This window comes from Callithrix jacchus, chromosome 11 (genome assembly GCF_049354715.1).
Source record: "Callithrix jacchus isolate 240 chromosome 11, calJac240_pri, whole genome shotgun sequence".
NCBI classification, from domain to species: Eukaryota; Metazoa; Chordata; class Mammalia; order Primates; family Cebidae; genus Callithrix; species Callithrix jacchus.
The window spans coordinates 90817588-90829841 of NC_133512.1; the positions used below are offsets into that span (position 1 = coordinate 90817588).

A 12254-nucleotide genomic window follows, 5' to 3' on the forward strand; every position below is an offset into this window, starting at 1 on the left:
TCAGACCAGTGGACCCTGTGATCAGCGCCTTTCGTCAGCAGGTCATAAAAGGCCCTCACATCCTAGAAACGTGTTTATATAAGACGTAGCCGGGTTCGGAAGCGTTTTCCATGCCAAGCCTAACAATGGAGAAGAACCAAATACATCGTAATGTCTCCTTACAATGGAAAGCTCTGTGGCTGTTTAAATGGCATTCTTGGAAAGGGTTGAATGATGTTGCACACAGCATGGTGTGAAACTGCGCACCTATGAGCTTTCTGCTTTGGTTTTAATGAAATGTGTATACCCACAAAACATGCTAATTCATCAAAGATGGGAAACCTCTAAAGCATTTACAATAATGCTGGGGTTAGGCTGTCATCTTCCTAAAACTTTCCTGTAGTTTGCAGCTTTTCTTAAATGAGCATTCATGCTGTCGGTGGGAGTGTGCAGTTAGAAAGAGCTGGAATTCAGCCACTCAGGAGGCTGAGGCAGGAGAATGGCTTGAACCCAGGAGGTGGAGGCTGCAGTGAGCTGAGATAACGCCATTCAACTCCAGCCTGGACGACAAGAGTGAGACTCCATCTCAAAAAAATTTAAAAGCTGGAATTCAGGAAACCTGCCTCCATCAGAAAGTTCTAGAGGTTTGCACCTGTTGGCAGGAGCCCACGTGGAAGATTCTCAGTGGACAGGGCGGTTTTCAGAGGAACCAGAACCTGCCACCTGGTCAGCAACTGCACAGAGGGCGTTTAGCCGCAGAGGGACCTGAGCTGCTCCAGGCAGGGGCTGAGGAGCCTGAGTGGCTGGCATGGGTCTCAGTCTCCACACTGGTCTCACCAAAGTGCTGCAAAGCCTTGCCACCTCCTTTTTAAGGACACATGGTCCTTGGGAATTGTCACCGTTGAGGAATAGGTTGGGACTCTGCCTTCCCAACACAAGGGGAAAGGACAACCCTCCTGTTCCCCCACCCCAGGGATGGGGAGCAGCCGCCCAGTGACTCTCAGAGGGACCTCGTGATGCTGGGGCTGCCCGGAGCTCAAGGAAGTGACCCTTGGTGGCCTCTGCCTCCGCGAGGCCAAAGGCGTGACCATCCATCCAATGCTGACCTCTCTCCCTACAAGGCACAAAGAGACCAGCCATCCCTAACAGCCCCTGGTTCATCTCCTCCTCCCCTCTCCCCCATCTCCTCCTTCTCTCTCCCCAGTTCAAAGCTGCTGCTGGAAGAACAGGAGAAAACCTTCGTCACTTCAGGTCAGACGACCCCAGGAGCCTCTCCGTCAAAGACAGACACACGGCCTCGCGCCTAGAAACCATTCATAGGGGCGTGCCTGCCCCCGCACACAAAGGGGGCGTGGGGGTCTTTGCTTCTCTCCAGCAGAGGGAAGCTGAGAAAGTGCCCCTTAACCCTGGCTCTGTAGGGGGTGGAGGTTCGAGAAAGGTCAAGAAGAATGGCCCTGTAGTCAGGGGGCTGGGAGCGCTGAGAGTCAGGAGGGGCACAGCTGGGGTTTCAGTCCTGGCTGAAGGGCAAGGCTTTCCACCCTCACCCTCCAGGGAGAAACCTCACACCAGACACAAAACCGCCAAGCCCCAGTGAAGCAAGAACGAGCCTCAGACTCCCTGACTAGAAATCAGAAAGAAGTGTGGGAAAAAATTGAATAAAAACAATCAGGGACGAGGCTTGGAGTCAGGGCACCCACTGGAGAGGCTTAATCAAGACTCCCAGCCAGGAACTGCGATGGTTTTGATTAAAGCACAAATTGCCAGAGTGAGTTTAGCAGGGTCCTTGAGCCTCATCCCTTCTGAAGGGACATGACTGTCCTCCCAGCAGTTCAAGCATGAGAAGGGCAGACAGCAGGGCAGCTGGTCAGAGGCAGCAGGAGGGAAGGGCAGGGCCACGGCCCCCGCTCTGGGGTCCCAGAATAAGAGCTGCTCAGCCTCCCACCCCGAACCCTCGGAACAAGGCCTGTGGCACCAATGGCCTGAAGGAGCAGAGTCGGGCATGGGGCCGGGGCCACGATCAGAAGGACCAGGGCGGAACCTCTGCCCCGCCAGCCGCCCACTGGAGGATGTTCCGGCAGCTTGCATACCCTGAGCAAGCCTCAGTTTCCTCATCTATGAAGTGAAGGCAGTGAAAGGCTCTGCCGCATGGGTGTGTCTGAAGGCCAAGTGTGAATTGTTAATAACAGTGTAAACCGGAAGGAAGAAGTCACGGAAACTGCAGAAGTAACTGCAGTTTGGAGAAGTCTCTGATAGCTGAAGCGTAAACTAACTTCCGTGCAGCTCGGAACATGCAGAGGAGATCCGTGGGGCCCGGGTGGAGACCGTCCCCACAAGGCCGGGGATTCATTCACTCACTCACTGAGGACTTCGTGAGTGTGAGGAGAAATACAGTCGCCGACAGGGGTCGAACCTCTAATCGTCTGGTCTACATGTGCTTTCAAAGCCTTTAGGGAACGCAGAGATCATGTGCAAATGGAATCTCGGCTGAAAGCTGGTGGAATAGGACTGGCCATCTAGTAACGGCAGCACCAGAAAATTCCAAGTTGACCACCAGCAAAATCCTGGAGCACTTCATTAAATGACAGGTTGGGAGGTTGTTCTGTTGTGCTCAGAACATTCAGCATTTTGTGAGGCCAGTGCTACTCTGATATCAAAACCAAAGACATCACAAGAAAACTAGACTAATATCTCTTAAGAATATGGACACAGAAATCCTCAACAAAATGTTGGCAATTAAATCCAGCAATGTATAAAAATAATCATAAATGAAAAATGTGGGGTTTATCCCAAAAATGCAAGGTCATTTTAACATCCAAAAATTAATTAAGGTAATAGATCATAGGAGTCGAATAAAAAACAAAAATGACAAATCCAATTCCCTTTCATAACAATACTGAAAAAATGAAAATAGAAGTGAACTCCCAACCTGATAAGAAACATAGACAAAAAAACCCATAGCTAACATCCTACTTAATGATGAAGGACTGAAAACATGCCCCAGAGATCAGGAGCAAGACATGCATGTCTGCCATTATCACTGCTACTGAGTATCGCACTGCTTACAATATTGACCCGGGAGATTTGGCAAGAAAAAAGAAATAAAGGCCATTCAAATTGGAAAGGAAACCCAGGCACAGAGGCTCACGCCTGTGATCCCAGCACTTTAGGAGGCCAAGGCAGGTGGATCACCTGAGGTCAGGAGTTTGAGACCAGCCTGACCAACATGGTAAAACCCTGTCTCTACTAGAAACACAAAAAATTAGCCAGGCGTGGTGGCAGGCACCTGTAATCCTAGCTACTTTGGAGTCTGAGGCAGGAGAATTGCTTCAACCTGGGAGGCAGAGGTTGTGGTGAGCCAAGATCATGCCACTGTACTCCAGCCTGGGCAACAGAGTGAGACTCCATCTAAAAAAAAAAAAATGGAAAGGAAAATTTGCAAATGGCATAATCTCTCACACAGAAAATCCTAAGAAATCCACTAAAAACTGTTAAAATTAATAAATAAGCTTATCAAGATAGTATAATACAAGATCAATATACAAAAATCAGTTTATTTCTATACACCTGCAATGAGTGATCCAAAAATTAAGAAAACAATTCCATTCACAATAACATCAAAAAGAATAAAATACTCTGGAATAAACTTAACTAAAAAGGTAAAACTTATACTCTGAAAACTAAAAAACATTATTATAAGAAATTTTAAAAGATCTAAATAAATGGAAAGACATCCCATGTTCATGGATTGAAAGACTCGACATTGCTACAAGGCAATGTTCCCCAAACTGATCTGCCAATTCAATCCACTCACTATCAGAATCCTAACTGATGTCTTTGTGGAAATTGAGAAACTGATTCTAGAAGTCATACAGAATTGCAGGAAGCCCAGAATAGCCAAAACAGTCTTGGAAAAGGAGAACACAGCTGGAAGATTCACGTCCTCTGATTTCAAGACTTACTAAAAAGCAACAATAATCAAAACAGTGTGGTATTGGCTTCATTATGGGATAGAATTAACAGTCTGGAAATAAATCCTCACATCTATGGTCAACTGATTTCTAACAAGGGTACTCTGACCATTCAATAGGGAAAGAGTAAGTTGCTCAACAAATTGTGCTGGGGCCACTGGATAGCCACCTGCAAAAAAGAAAAAGAAAAGAAAATTGAACACTTACCTCATACTATATTAAAAAATTAGCTCAGCCGGGTGCCGTGGCTCACGCCTGTAATCCCAAAACTTTGGGAGTCCAAGGTGGGTGGATCACGAGGTCAGGAGATCAAGACCATTCTGGCCAACATCATGAAACCCCATCTCTACTAAAATACAAAAAATTAGCCAGGCATGGTGGTGCACACCTGTAGTCCCAGCTATTTGGGAGGCTGAGGCAGGGAAATCACTTGAACCTGGGCGGTGGAGGTTGCAGTGAGCTGAGATTGTGCCACTGCACTCCAGCCTGGGCGACAGAGCAAAAAACTCCCTCTCAAAAAAAAAATTAGCTCAAAATGAATGAAAGACCTAAATGTAAGATCTAAAACTATAAAATTCTTAGAAGACAACATAGGGATAAATTTTCATGACCTTAGATTTGACAAAGAATTCTTTGCTATGGCCAGGCATGGTGGCTCACACCTGTAATCTCAGCACTTTGGGAGGCCAAGGGGGGCAGATCACGAGGTTGGGAGTTCAAGCCCACCCTGGCCAACATAGTGAAACCTCATCTCTACTAAAAATACAAAAATTAGCTAGGCGTGGTGGCGCACGCCTATAATCTCAGCTACTTGGGAGGCTGAGGCAGGAGAATCACTTGAACCCAGGAGGCAGAGGTTGCAGTGAGCCGAGACCACAGCATTGCACTCCAACCTGGGCAACAGAGTGAGAGAGACTCTATTTCAAAAAAAAGAAAAAGAATTCTTTGATATGACCCCAAAATTATAAACAACAACAACAAAAATGAATCGCATTTCATCAAAATTTAAAGCATTCACGCTTCAAAGGACACTGTCAAGAAGGTGGAAAGAGAATCTACACAACAGGAAAAAACCTTTTCAAATCATGTATCTGAAAAGCGTGCCTAGAATACATAAGGAACTCTTACATCTCAGTAACAAACAGAGAAATAAGCCAATTTTAAAAGATGTTCTCCAAGGAAGACATAGAGATGGCCCATAAGCACGTGAAAAGACGCTAAATACCACTGATAACTAGGAAAATGCAAATGAAACTGCGGCGAGAGACCACTTCACAGCCGTCAGGATAGCTAATACCAAAACAGCAGAAACCGGGCACAGTGGCTGACGCCTGTAATCCCAGCACCTAGGCCAGGGGATCCTTTGTGGTCAAAAGTTCAAGACCAGCCTCACACCAACATGGTGAAACCCCATCTCCACTAAAAATACAAAACTTAGCCAGATGTGGTGGCGGGGGTTTGTAGTCCCAGCTACTCAGGAGGCTGAGGCAGGAGAATCACTTGAGCCTGGGAGGTGGAGGTTGCAGTGAGCTGAGATTACACCACTACACTCCAACCTGGGCAACACAGTGAGACCCTGTCTCAAAAAAAAAAAAAAAAAAACAGCAGAAAATGACAAGTGTTTGCAAGGATGTGGGGCAATCAGAGCCCTCAGGCATTGATGACAGGAATAGAAAATGATACAGTACTGTAGGAAACGACAGGGTGGGGCCCCCAAAAATTAGAGGTGATTCATACAGAATTACCATATGATTTAGCAATTCCACTTCTGGATATGTGCAAAAAGAATTAAAAGCAGGGACTCAAACATATTTACATGTCCATGTTCACAGCAGCACTGCTCACAATATCCAAAAGGCAGAGGCCACTGACAGATGTGAGGAGAATGTGGCTCATCCATGCAATGGAATATTATTCACTCATGAAAAGGAGAGAAGTTCAGACACATGCTTCAGCGTGGATCACCATCGACTGTGGTGATGACCACATATGTCTGTGAATGTACTAAAAAATCACTGAACTGTATGGTTTTAAATGGACCTTATGTTAAGCAAAATAAGCCAGTCACAAAAAGACAAATTATCTGTGATTCCAATTAGGTGAGATATTAATGTTTACAGCAGTCAAGTTCATTGACACAGAGGTAGAATGGTGGGTGCCAGGGACTGGTGGGAGGGGAATGAGGAGTTCATGTCTCATGGGGACAGAGTTTCCTTTTGAAAAGACGAGAAGGTTCTGAGATGGATGGTGGTGATGGTTGAAACGTACTTAACACTACCGAGCTGTATATTTTCAAATGGTTTGAATGGTAGATTTTATGTTATGTATCTTTAGTACATGCTTTTTTTTTGAGACAAGGTCTCAATCTGTCACCCAGGTTGGAGCGTAGGGGGGTAATCACGGCTCAGTGCAGCCTCAACCTCCTGGGCTCAAGCGATCCTCTCACCTCCACGCCCTAAGTAGCTGAGACTACAGGTGCATAACCACACCTGGCCTTTGTTGCCCAAGCTAGTCTCAAACTTCTGGCTTCAAGCAGTCCTCCCAGCTTGGCCTCCCAAAGCGCTGGGGTTACAGGCCCGAACCAGCGAACCAGGCCCTTTACTGCAACTTCTTCAAATAAAAATAAAAGGAATAAAGCACACACATGCTACGACGCAGGTGAGCCTTAAAACAGGGTGGGAGGGGAGCAGCCGGACAGGAGGGAGGCCACTTTCTAGCCCACTGGCTAGAAAGCCCAGAACCCAGAATGCATGGGGACAGAAAGCCGCTGAGTGGCTGTTGAGGCCCGCAGGGGTGCGGGGGGCTGGGGGCGTGACCACCAGAAGATGCGGGGTTTCTTTCTGAGCTGATGAAGACGCTCTAAATCGACTGTGGTGGTGACTACATATGTCGGTGAATAGAATAAAAATCACTGAATGCTAAAAATCATGGAACTGTGTGTTTTAAAGGCGTGGATTGTGTTCTATGTGAATTACGGCTCAAAAAGGCTGGTGATAAAGAAAGAAAAGTCTGTGGGGCTTGCCAAGGTGATGCTAACTGGGTCCTGGACACACTCACGTGGCAGGGCAGACCCCGCAAGTGCCAGGCACCCCCAGACCTCCACTCACCTGTGCTTCCATTCACCACCTGCCCCGAGCCCCTGCCAGGCATGCCCAGCGGACACAGACACCGACGATGGGGCTGTAACGACCACCGAGGATTAACCATTTAAGGATCAAGTGAGTTACCACTAAAGGTCGCGTCACCACCACAGCAAACGGTGCTGACTGAAACCAGGAGTTTCCAGCCTTTCTAGAGAAAAACACAAATACATATGTATGTCAACACCTGACACTGTAGACCTGAGGGCAATGGGCTGTTGTCACCCCCCGGGGAGGGTCCGGTCGGTGGCACTTTCTGAGAGGGCAGACACTCCCGGTCCACACTGAGGCTTCGCAGGCAGTCACGTGTGCCCACACACCGAGGCCAAGGGCGTCGGTCAGCTCAGGCCGCCGTAGCTGACTGCAGCCTGGGCGGCTCGAAGGGCACTCACTGCTGGGGGCTGGACGTCCACGACGGAGGGGACAGCAGGTTCAGTTCCTGGCGGGGCCGGATCCTGGCTCAGCTGACCACCTTCCCGCTGTAACCCAGCAGCTGAGAGAGGGAGCTCTGGTGCCTCTTCCTCACCCAGAGCACAGGGCACTGATCCCCTGGTGGGGTCCCAGCCTCGGGACCTCATGTGAACCTCGACACACCTGGTACCATCCGGGGCTCTGGCAGGTGGAATCTGGGACACACTCGGGTGAGAACAGAGGGGTACAGGGCGAGGAGTGGGGAGTGAGGCCCTCCGGACCACACCCCGGGGGACCCCCACAGCCAGCGCAGAGCCTGGCGGAGACACTGGGTGACTGATGACTCTGCGACAGAGCCTGGGGGTTCCAGGACTCCTGTCCCGCTCCTTCCACAGCTTCTGCAGCTGGCAGAGGCCTCAAGACCAGGGGCCCACCATGGAATTTCCCACACTAGTGGGTGAAATGGAGAAGACAGAGCATTTGGAATGAGGAAGCCCAGGCCGGTGCCCACTGCCCCCGTCCCTGCCCAGAGCCCTCACCTGCAGCCGCCCAGCTTCTCCCTCGGGAGCCGCCCACCTTGCTCAGAGCCCCAAGGCTGGGGTCCTGGTGTGAAGGCGGAGGGAGGGTCCAAGTGGACTCGGGGGAGCCCAGCCTGCCAGGGTCCTGCAAAGGCGGCTGGGACCCCCAGCCCCCACCCCACACAACCCCAGCCCCGGGCGGGAGAGGCTTCATTCTGGTGAAGCCTATGTGGGCTTTTCATAAAAGACATTTGTCGTAGATTTTGCTTCTTTTCAACGCTTCCATTTGCCTTTAATTTTCCATTTAAGAAACAGCAGGATCTAGAGAAAGTTAATTATCGAACAGCATCAGCTTTTAAAAAGAAATTTTTAACTAATTAAAAGTACTCAAATCTCTCCTCCCCTCCACCCCTAGGGTCTCGGGGCTTAAACAGAGAAGAAAATCTGAACTCAGCGCCCCGGCTGCCGCCGCCTTAGCTTCCCCTGCGCTTCCGCGCCTTGCGGGTGCCCCGGCCTCGGTCCCCGCACACTCTTACACCGTCAGCTTGGCCACCGCAGCGAGACCCACGTTCCACGTGAGCAGCGTGAACGCGTGCAAACAGAAACCGTTTCTGTGCAATTAGAACCGAACGCAGAAAGGAGACAGGAGTGAGTTTGGGAAATTTCTGAGACTGTTGGTCACTGTCTGCTCACTGGTCACTGCCGACGGCAGGAGCGCGCGTGGGGGACTCAGCGCTAAGGGTCCCCGGCCCCCTCACGCCAATTCCGCTGTTCCTTGTAAAGCTTCCTGGATTTTATAGCTTCAGTTTTCAGCGTCTCTCACATTATCTATCACACCAAACACTTTGTAAAGGCTTTTAAAATCCAAAGAACGACTGACTTGCGTTAAATACACACACACACACACACACACACACACACACACACACGCCCTTAGCAATGCTATCTTTTAATTGACTGTTGAATCCGCCTTTAGGAATATTTTAGACATCAAATTCCATTTCAGTCTGTGGCAAACAGGATATCAGATTTAAAACTTTTAGAGTGCTAATCTGTGTCCCTTAAAGTGGTAATAAAAGTACGTATTTTACAGCAATTGCTCTTTCATCAAGGGATCTTATTTTATGAAATACTTGTTTGCCAGAATCCACAATTTACTTTTTACCGTTTCATTTAACGATCTGACATTTGCGACATTCCCTGATTAATTCTAACTCTGTGTAAACGGCTGTGATAAATCTAACCGGTGCTGGAGAGCTGGCACCGTCCCTGGCAGACCCATAGGGCACGCGGAGGAAATGCGTGGCAGATCAGTGGCTGGCGCTGGGACTCGGCCTGCCATCTGATCCACAGAGACGTCACGTGTGAAAATACGCAAACTGCAGACATGATTAAAACAAAATCCCTGCCGCTTCATCTGAAGTGGAATCGATCGCCTTGTTCGTTTTTTGTTTTTTGTTTTTTTTTTCCTGAGATGGAGTCTCACTCTGTTGCCCAGGCTGGAGTACAGTGGCATGATCTCTGCTCACTGCAATCCCCACCTCCCAGGTTCAAGTGATTCTCCTGCCTGAGCTTCCTGAGTAGCTGAGATTACAGGCACCTGCCACCACGCCCAGCTAACTTTTGTATTTTTTGTAGAGACAGGTTTCACTATGTTGGCCAGGCTGGTCTCGAACTCCTGACCTCACGTGATCCGCCCGCCTCAGCTTCCCAAAGTGCTGGAATTACAGGCATGAGCCACAGCACCTGGCCTACAGTTGCTTCATTCTTCCTGAACTGTATTTGGCTGGCTGAATATTTATATTTATATTCTCCCGAGATGCTTGGTACTTCAGCTAAGTCTGTCGAGGCAGCTAAAAAGTTTAATTTTTCATTTTATTTTTAATCAAAATTAAAAGATTTTAAGAGTGAGGAGACTGTGGAAGTGAGAACGAAGAGCTTCTTTGTAGGCTGTGCTTTTTTCTCCTCCGTCTAGACGCTCCGCTCTGGCCACCTCCGCACCTCGCCCCCAGACACGGAGAGGCTGGCATGGGAGGCTGGGCGGGGCGTGAGGCCCTGGGGAGTCCTCCCCTCCCAGACGAAGCACTGTTTCTATTACACGGAACATGCTGGAAACCCACGGTCACCATCATGCATCGTACAAAGGTTTGGCGGGCCTGACCTTTCCTTCTACCCCTTACGGGGGCGGCACACGGAGCAGGGGGTTAGGGGATTATTTCAGCCAGAAGGTGCTGATGGCAATAAACCCTTAGGTAAGAGGCTTAAAGCTAACAAGAGCCACATACCTCCGTTCATGTGCATCAACACAGAAGCCGTCTACACCGGCGAGATTTCTCTTCCAGGGCTGGCTGGTGACCGTGGTGGGTCCTCTGGGGTTTCCGGCTGCTGCTGTCCCGTTTGGGGGCGCGGTTTCTGGGGATGAGGTGAGGCCTGGAGCACACAGCAGCTTCTGCTCCTCCTGCCGTTCAACAGGAACCGAGGGCTCCACAGGAGGGGCTGCCACTCCGCTCACAAGTGTTACCAGGCTTGGGACAGCTTTGGGTTTTGGCTTTTGTGGCTTCTTTTTATTTTATTCCACTTTACCTCAGCAATGTGTTACCTGATTTCAGTAACAAGCGGGTAGGAAGCGAAGGCCCCTGGGGTTGGGACAGCACCCCTCTGTCACTGCAGAGCGGGGAGAGGCTTCCGGTCACCCCCAGCCGGCTGCACTCATGAGGACGCCGAGTTGCTGATCACAAAAGTCTGGATTAGGGAAACAGCTGCATGTTCCCACAAAAGCTTCAAACGAGTTCAGCAGTTCCAAGACAGACTTTGCCAAGTGCGGACACGAATGCCTCCGGCTCACTCGCGGCCACCGGGTGGCGCCTTCAGCGGCTGAGCAACGGGCTGCTGGGCCCGACCTTTCCTTCCACCACCACCCAGGGGGCGACGCGCGGCTCCGTGGGCTACCGGATTGTTGTAGCCAGAAGGTGCTGAAAATATTAACCATAGATTTTAGTTTTCTCTACTAGCTCAGAAGAAGGCAAATTACCATTTCTCAAATGTTAATTGAGGAAAAACTGTGGAAATGTTTTTGGCATGGGAGTGTAGGGGGAAAAGTGACTTTGAACTTCTGGCAGAGCCGGATTTGATGTTTAAAATTGTGTGCTTGCGAAGGCTTTGCTATTCATTTATAAGGCTGTGAGACTGGACAATCGCTGAGCAAGAGAAACTCCCCACTCCGCCTTAAAACGAATTATTTTATTCTACCAATGGAACCGTGTAAGCATTCGGGTCTCCGCACCCTTCAAATAAAGCTCACTAACACACACCACTAGGTGGCTGTGGGGGTGTGGGGGTGCACGTGTGTGTGTGCAGGCAACCATGAGTGTGCGGGTGTATGCATGTGTGAATGTGCACATGTGGGTGGGTGACTGCGTGCGTGTGTGCATGTGGGTGGACGACTGTGTGTGCATGCGTGTGTAAGTGCATGTGTGGATATGCATGTGTGTAGGAGTGTGCATGTGTGAACATGCATGTGTGTATACATGTGTGTACAGGCATGTGAGTGCATGTATATGTGGGTGACTGCATCTGTGTCTGCATGAAAGTGTACATCTGTGTGTGGGTGACTGCATGTGTGTGCATGCATGTGTGCATGTATGTGTCTGTGTGCAAGTGTGTGCAGGTATGCATACATGTGTGTGCATCCATGTGTGTGCATGTGCGTACATGCATGTGTGCATGTGTTCGTGAGTGTGCGGTCATGTGTGCATGCGTGTGTGCGTGCATGTGTGTGCATGTGTATGTGTGTGCATATGTGGGTGGGTGGCTGTGTACATGCATGTGTGCATGTTTGTGTGCACGTCCGTGTGTGCGTGTGGCTGGATGACTGTGCGTGTGTGCATGCATGTGGCTAAATGACTGCATGTGTGTGCATATGTGCATATGTGGCTGAATGACTGCATGTGTGCAAATGTGTATGTGCGTGTGTATGCATGTGGCTGGATGACTGTGCATGTGTACGCGTGTGTGCATATGTGGCTGGATGACTGCATGTGTGTGCATGTGTGTGCATGTGGCTGGATGACTGTGCATGTGCATGTGTGTGCGTGCGTGCCTCCTGTGGTGGAGTGGGTCACCTGCTCGCAGGCCTCTTTTCTTTTATAGATGCGCCCTCCTGTGGCCACTGAAAATATTGCATGTAAAATTCCATCTCTGCACTAGGTCCTGTGTTTCTGTCGCTGTTTTTCTACGTG

General features: G+C 49.5%; 1 protein-coding gene across 2 annotated transcripts in view; it reads right to left on the bottom strand.

Moving 5' to 3' along the window:
- Positions 1-12254, bottom strand: part of LOC118143820 (uncharacterized) — a 112519-nt gene that overhangs the window by 81662 nt on the left and 18603 nt on the right. For both annotated transcript variants that reach the window (XM_078343332.1, XM_078343330.1), the window contains exon 2: positions 10302-10988. The gene's annotated coding sequence lies outside the window, so the exon portion shown is untranslated. The remainder of the gene's footprint in view (positions 1-10301; positions 10989-12254) is intronic.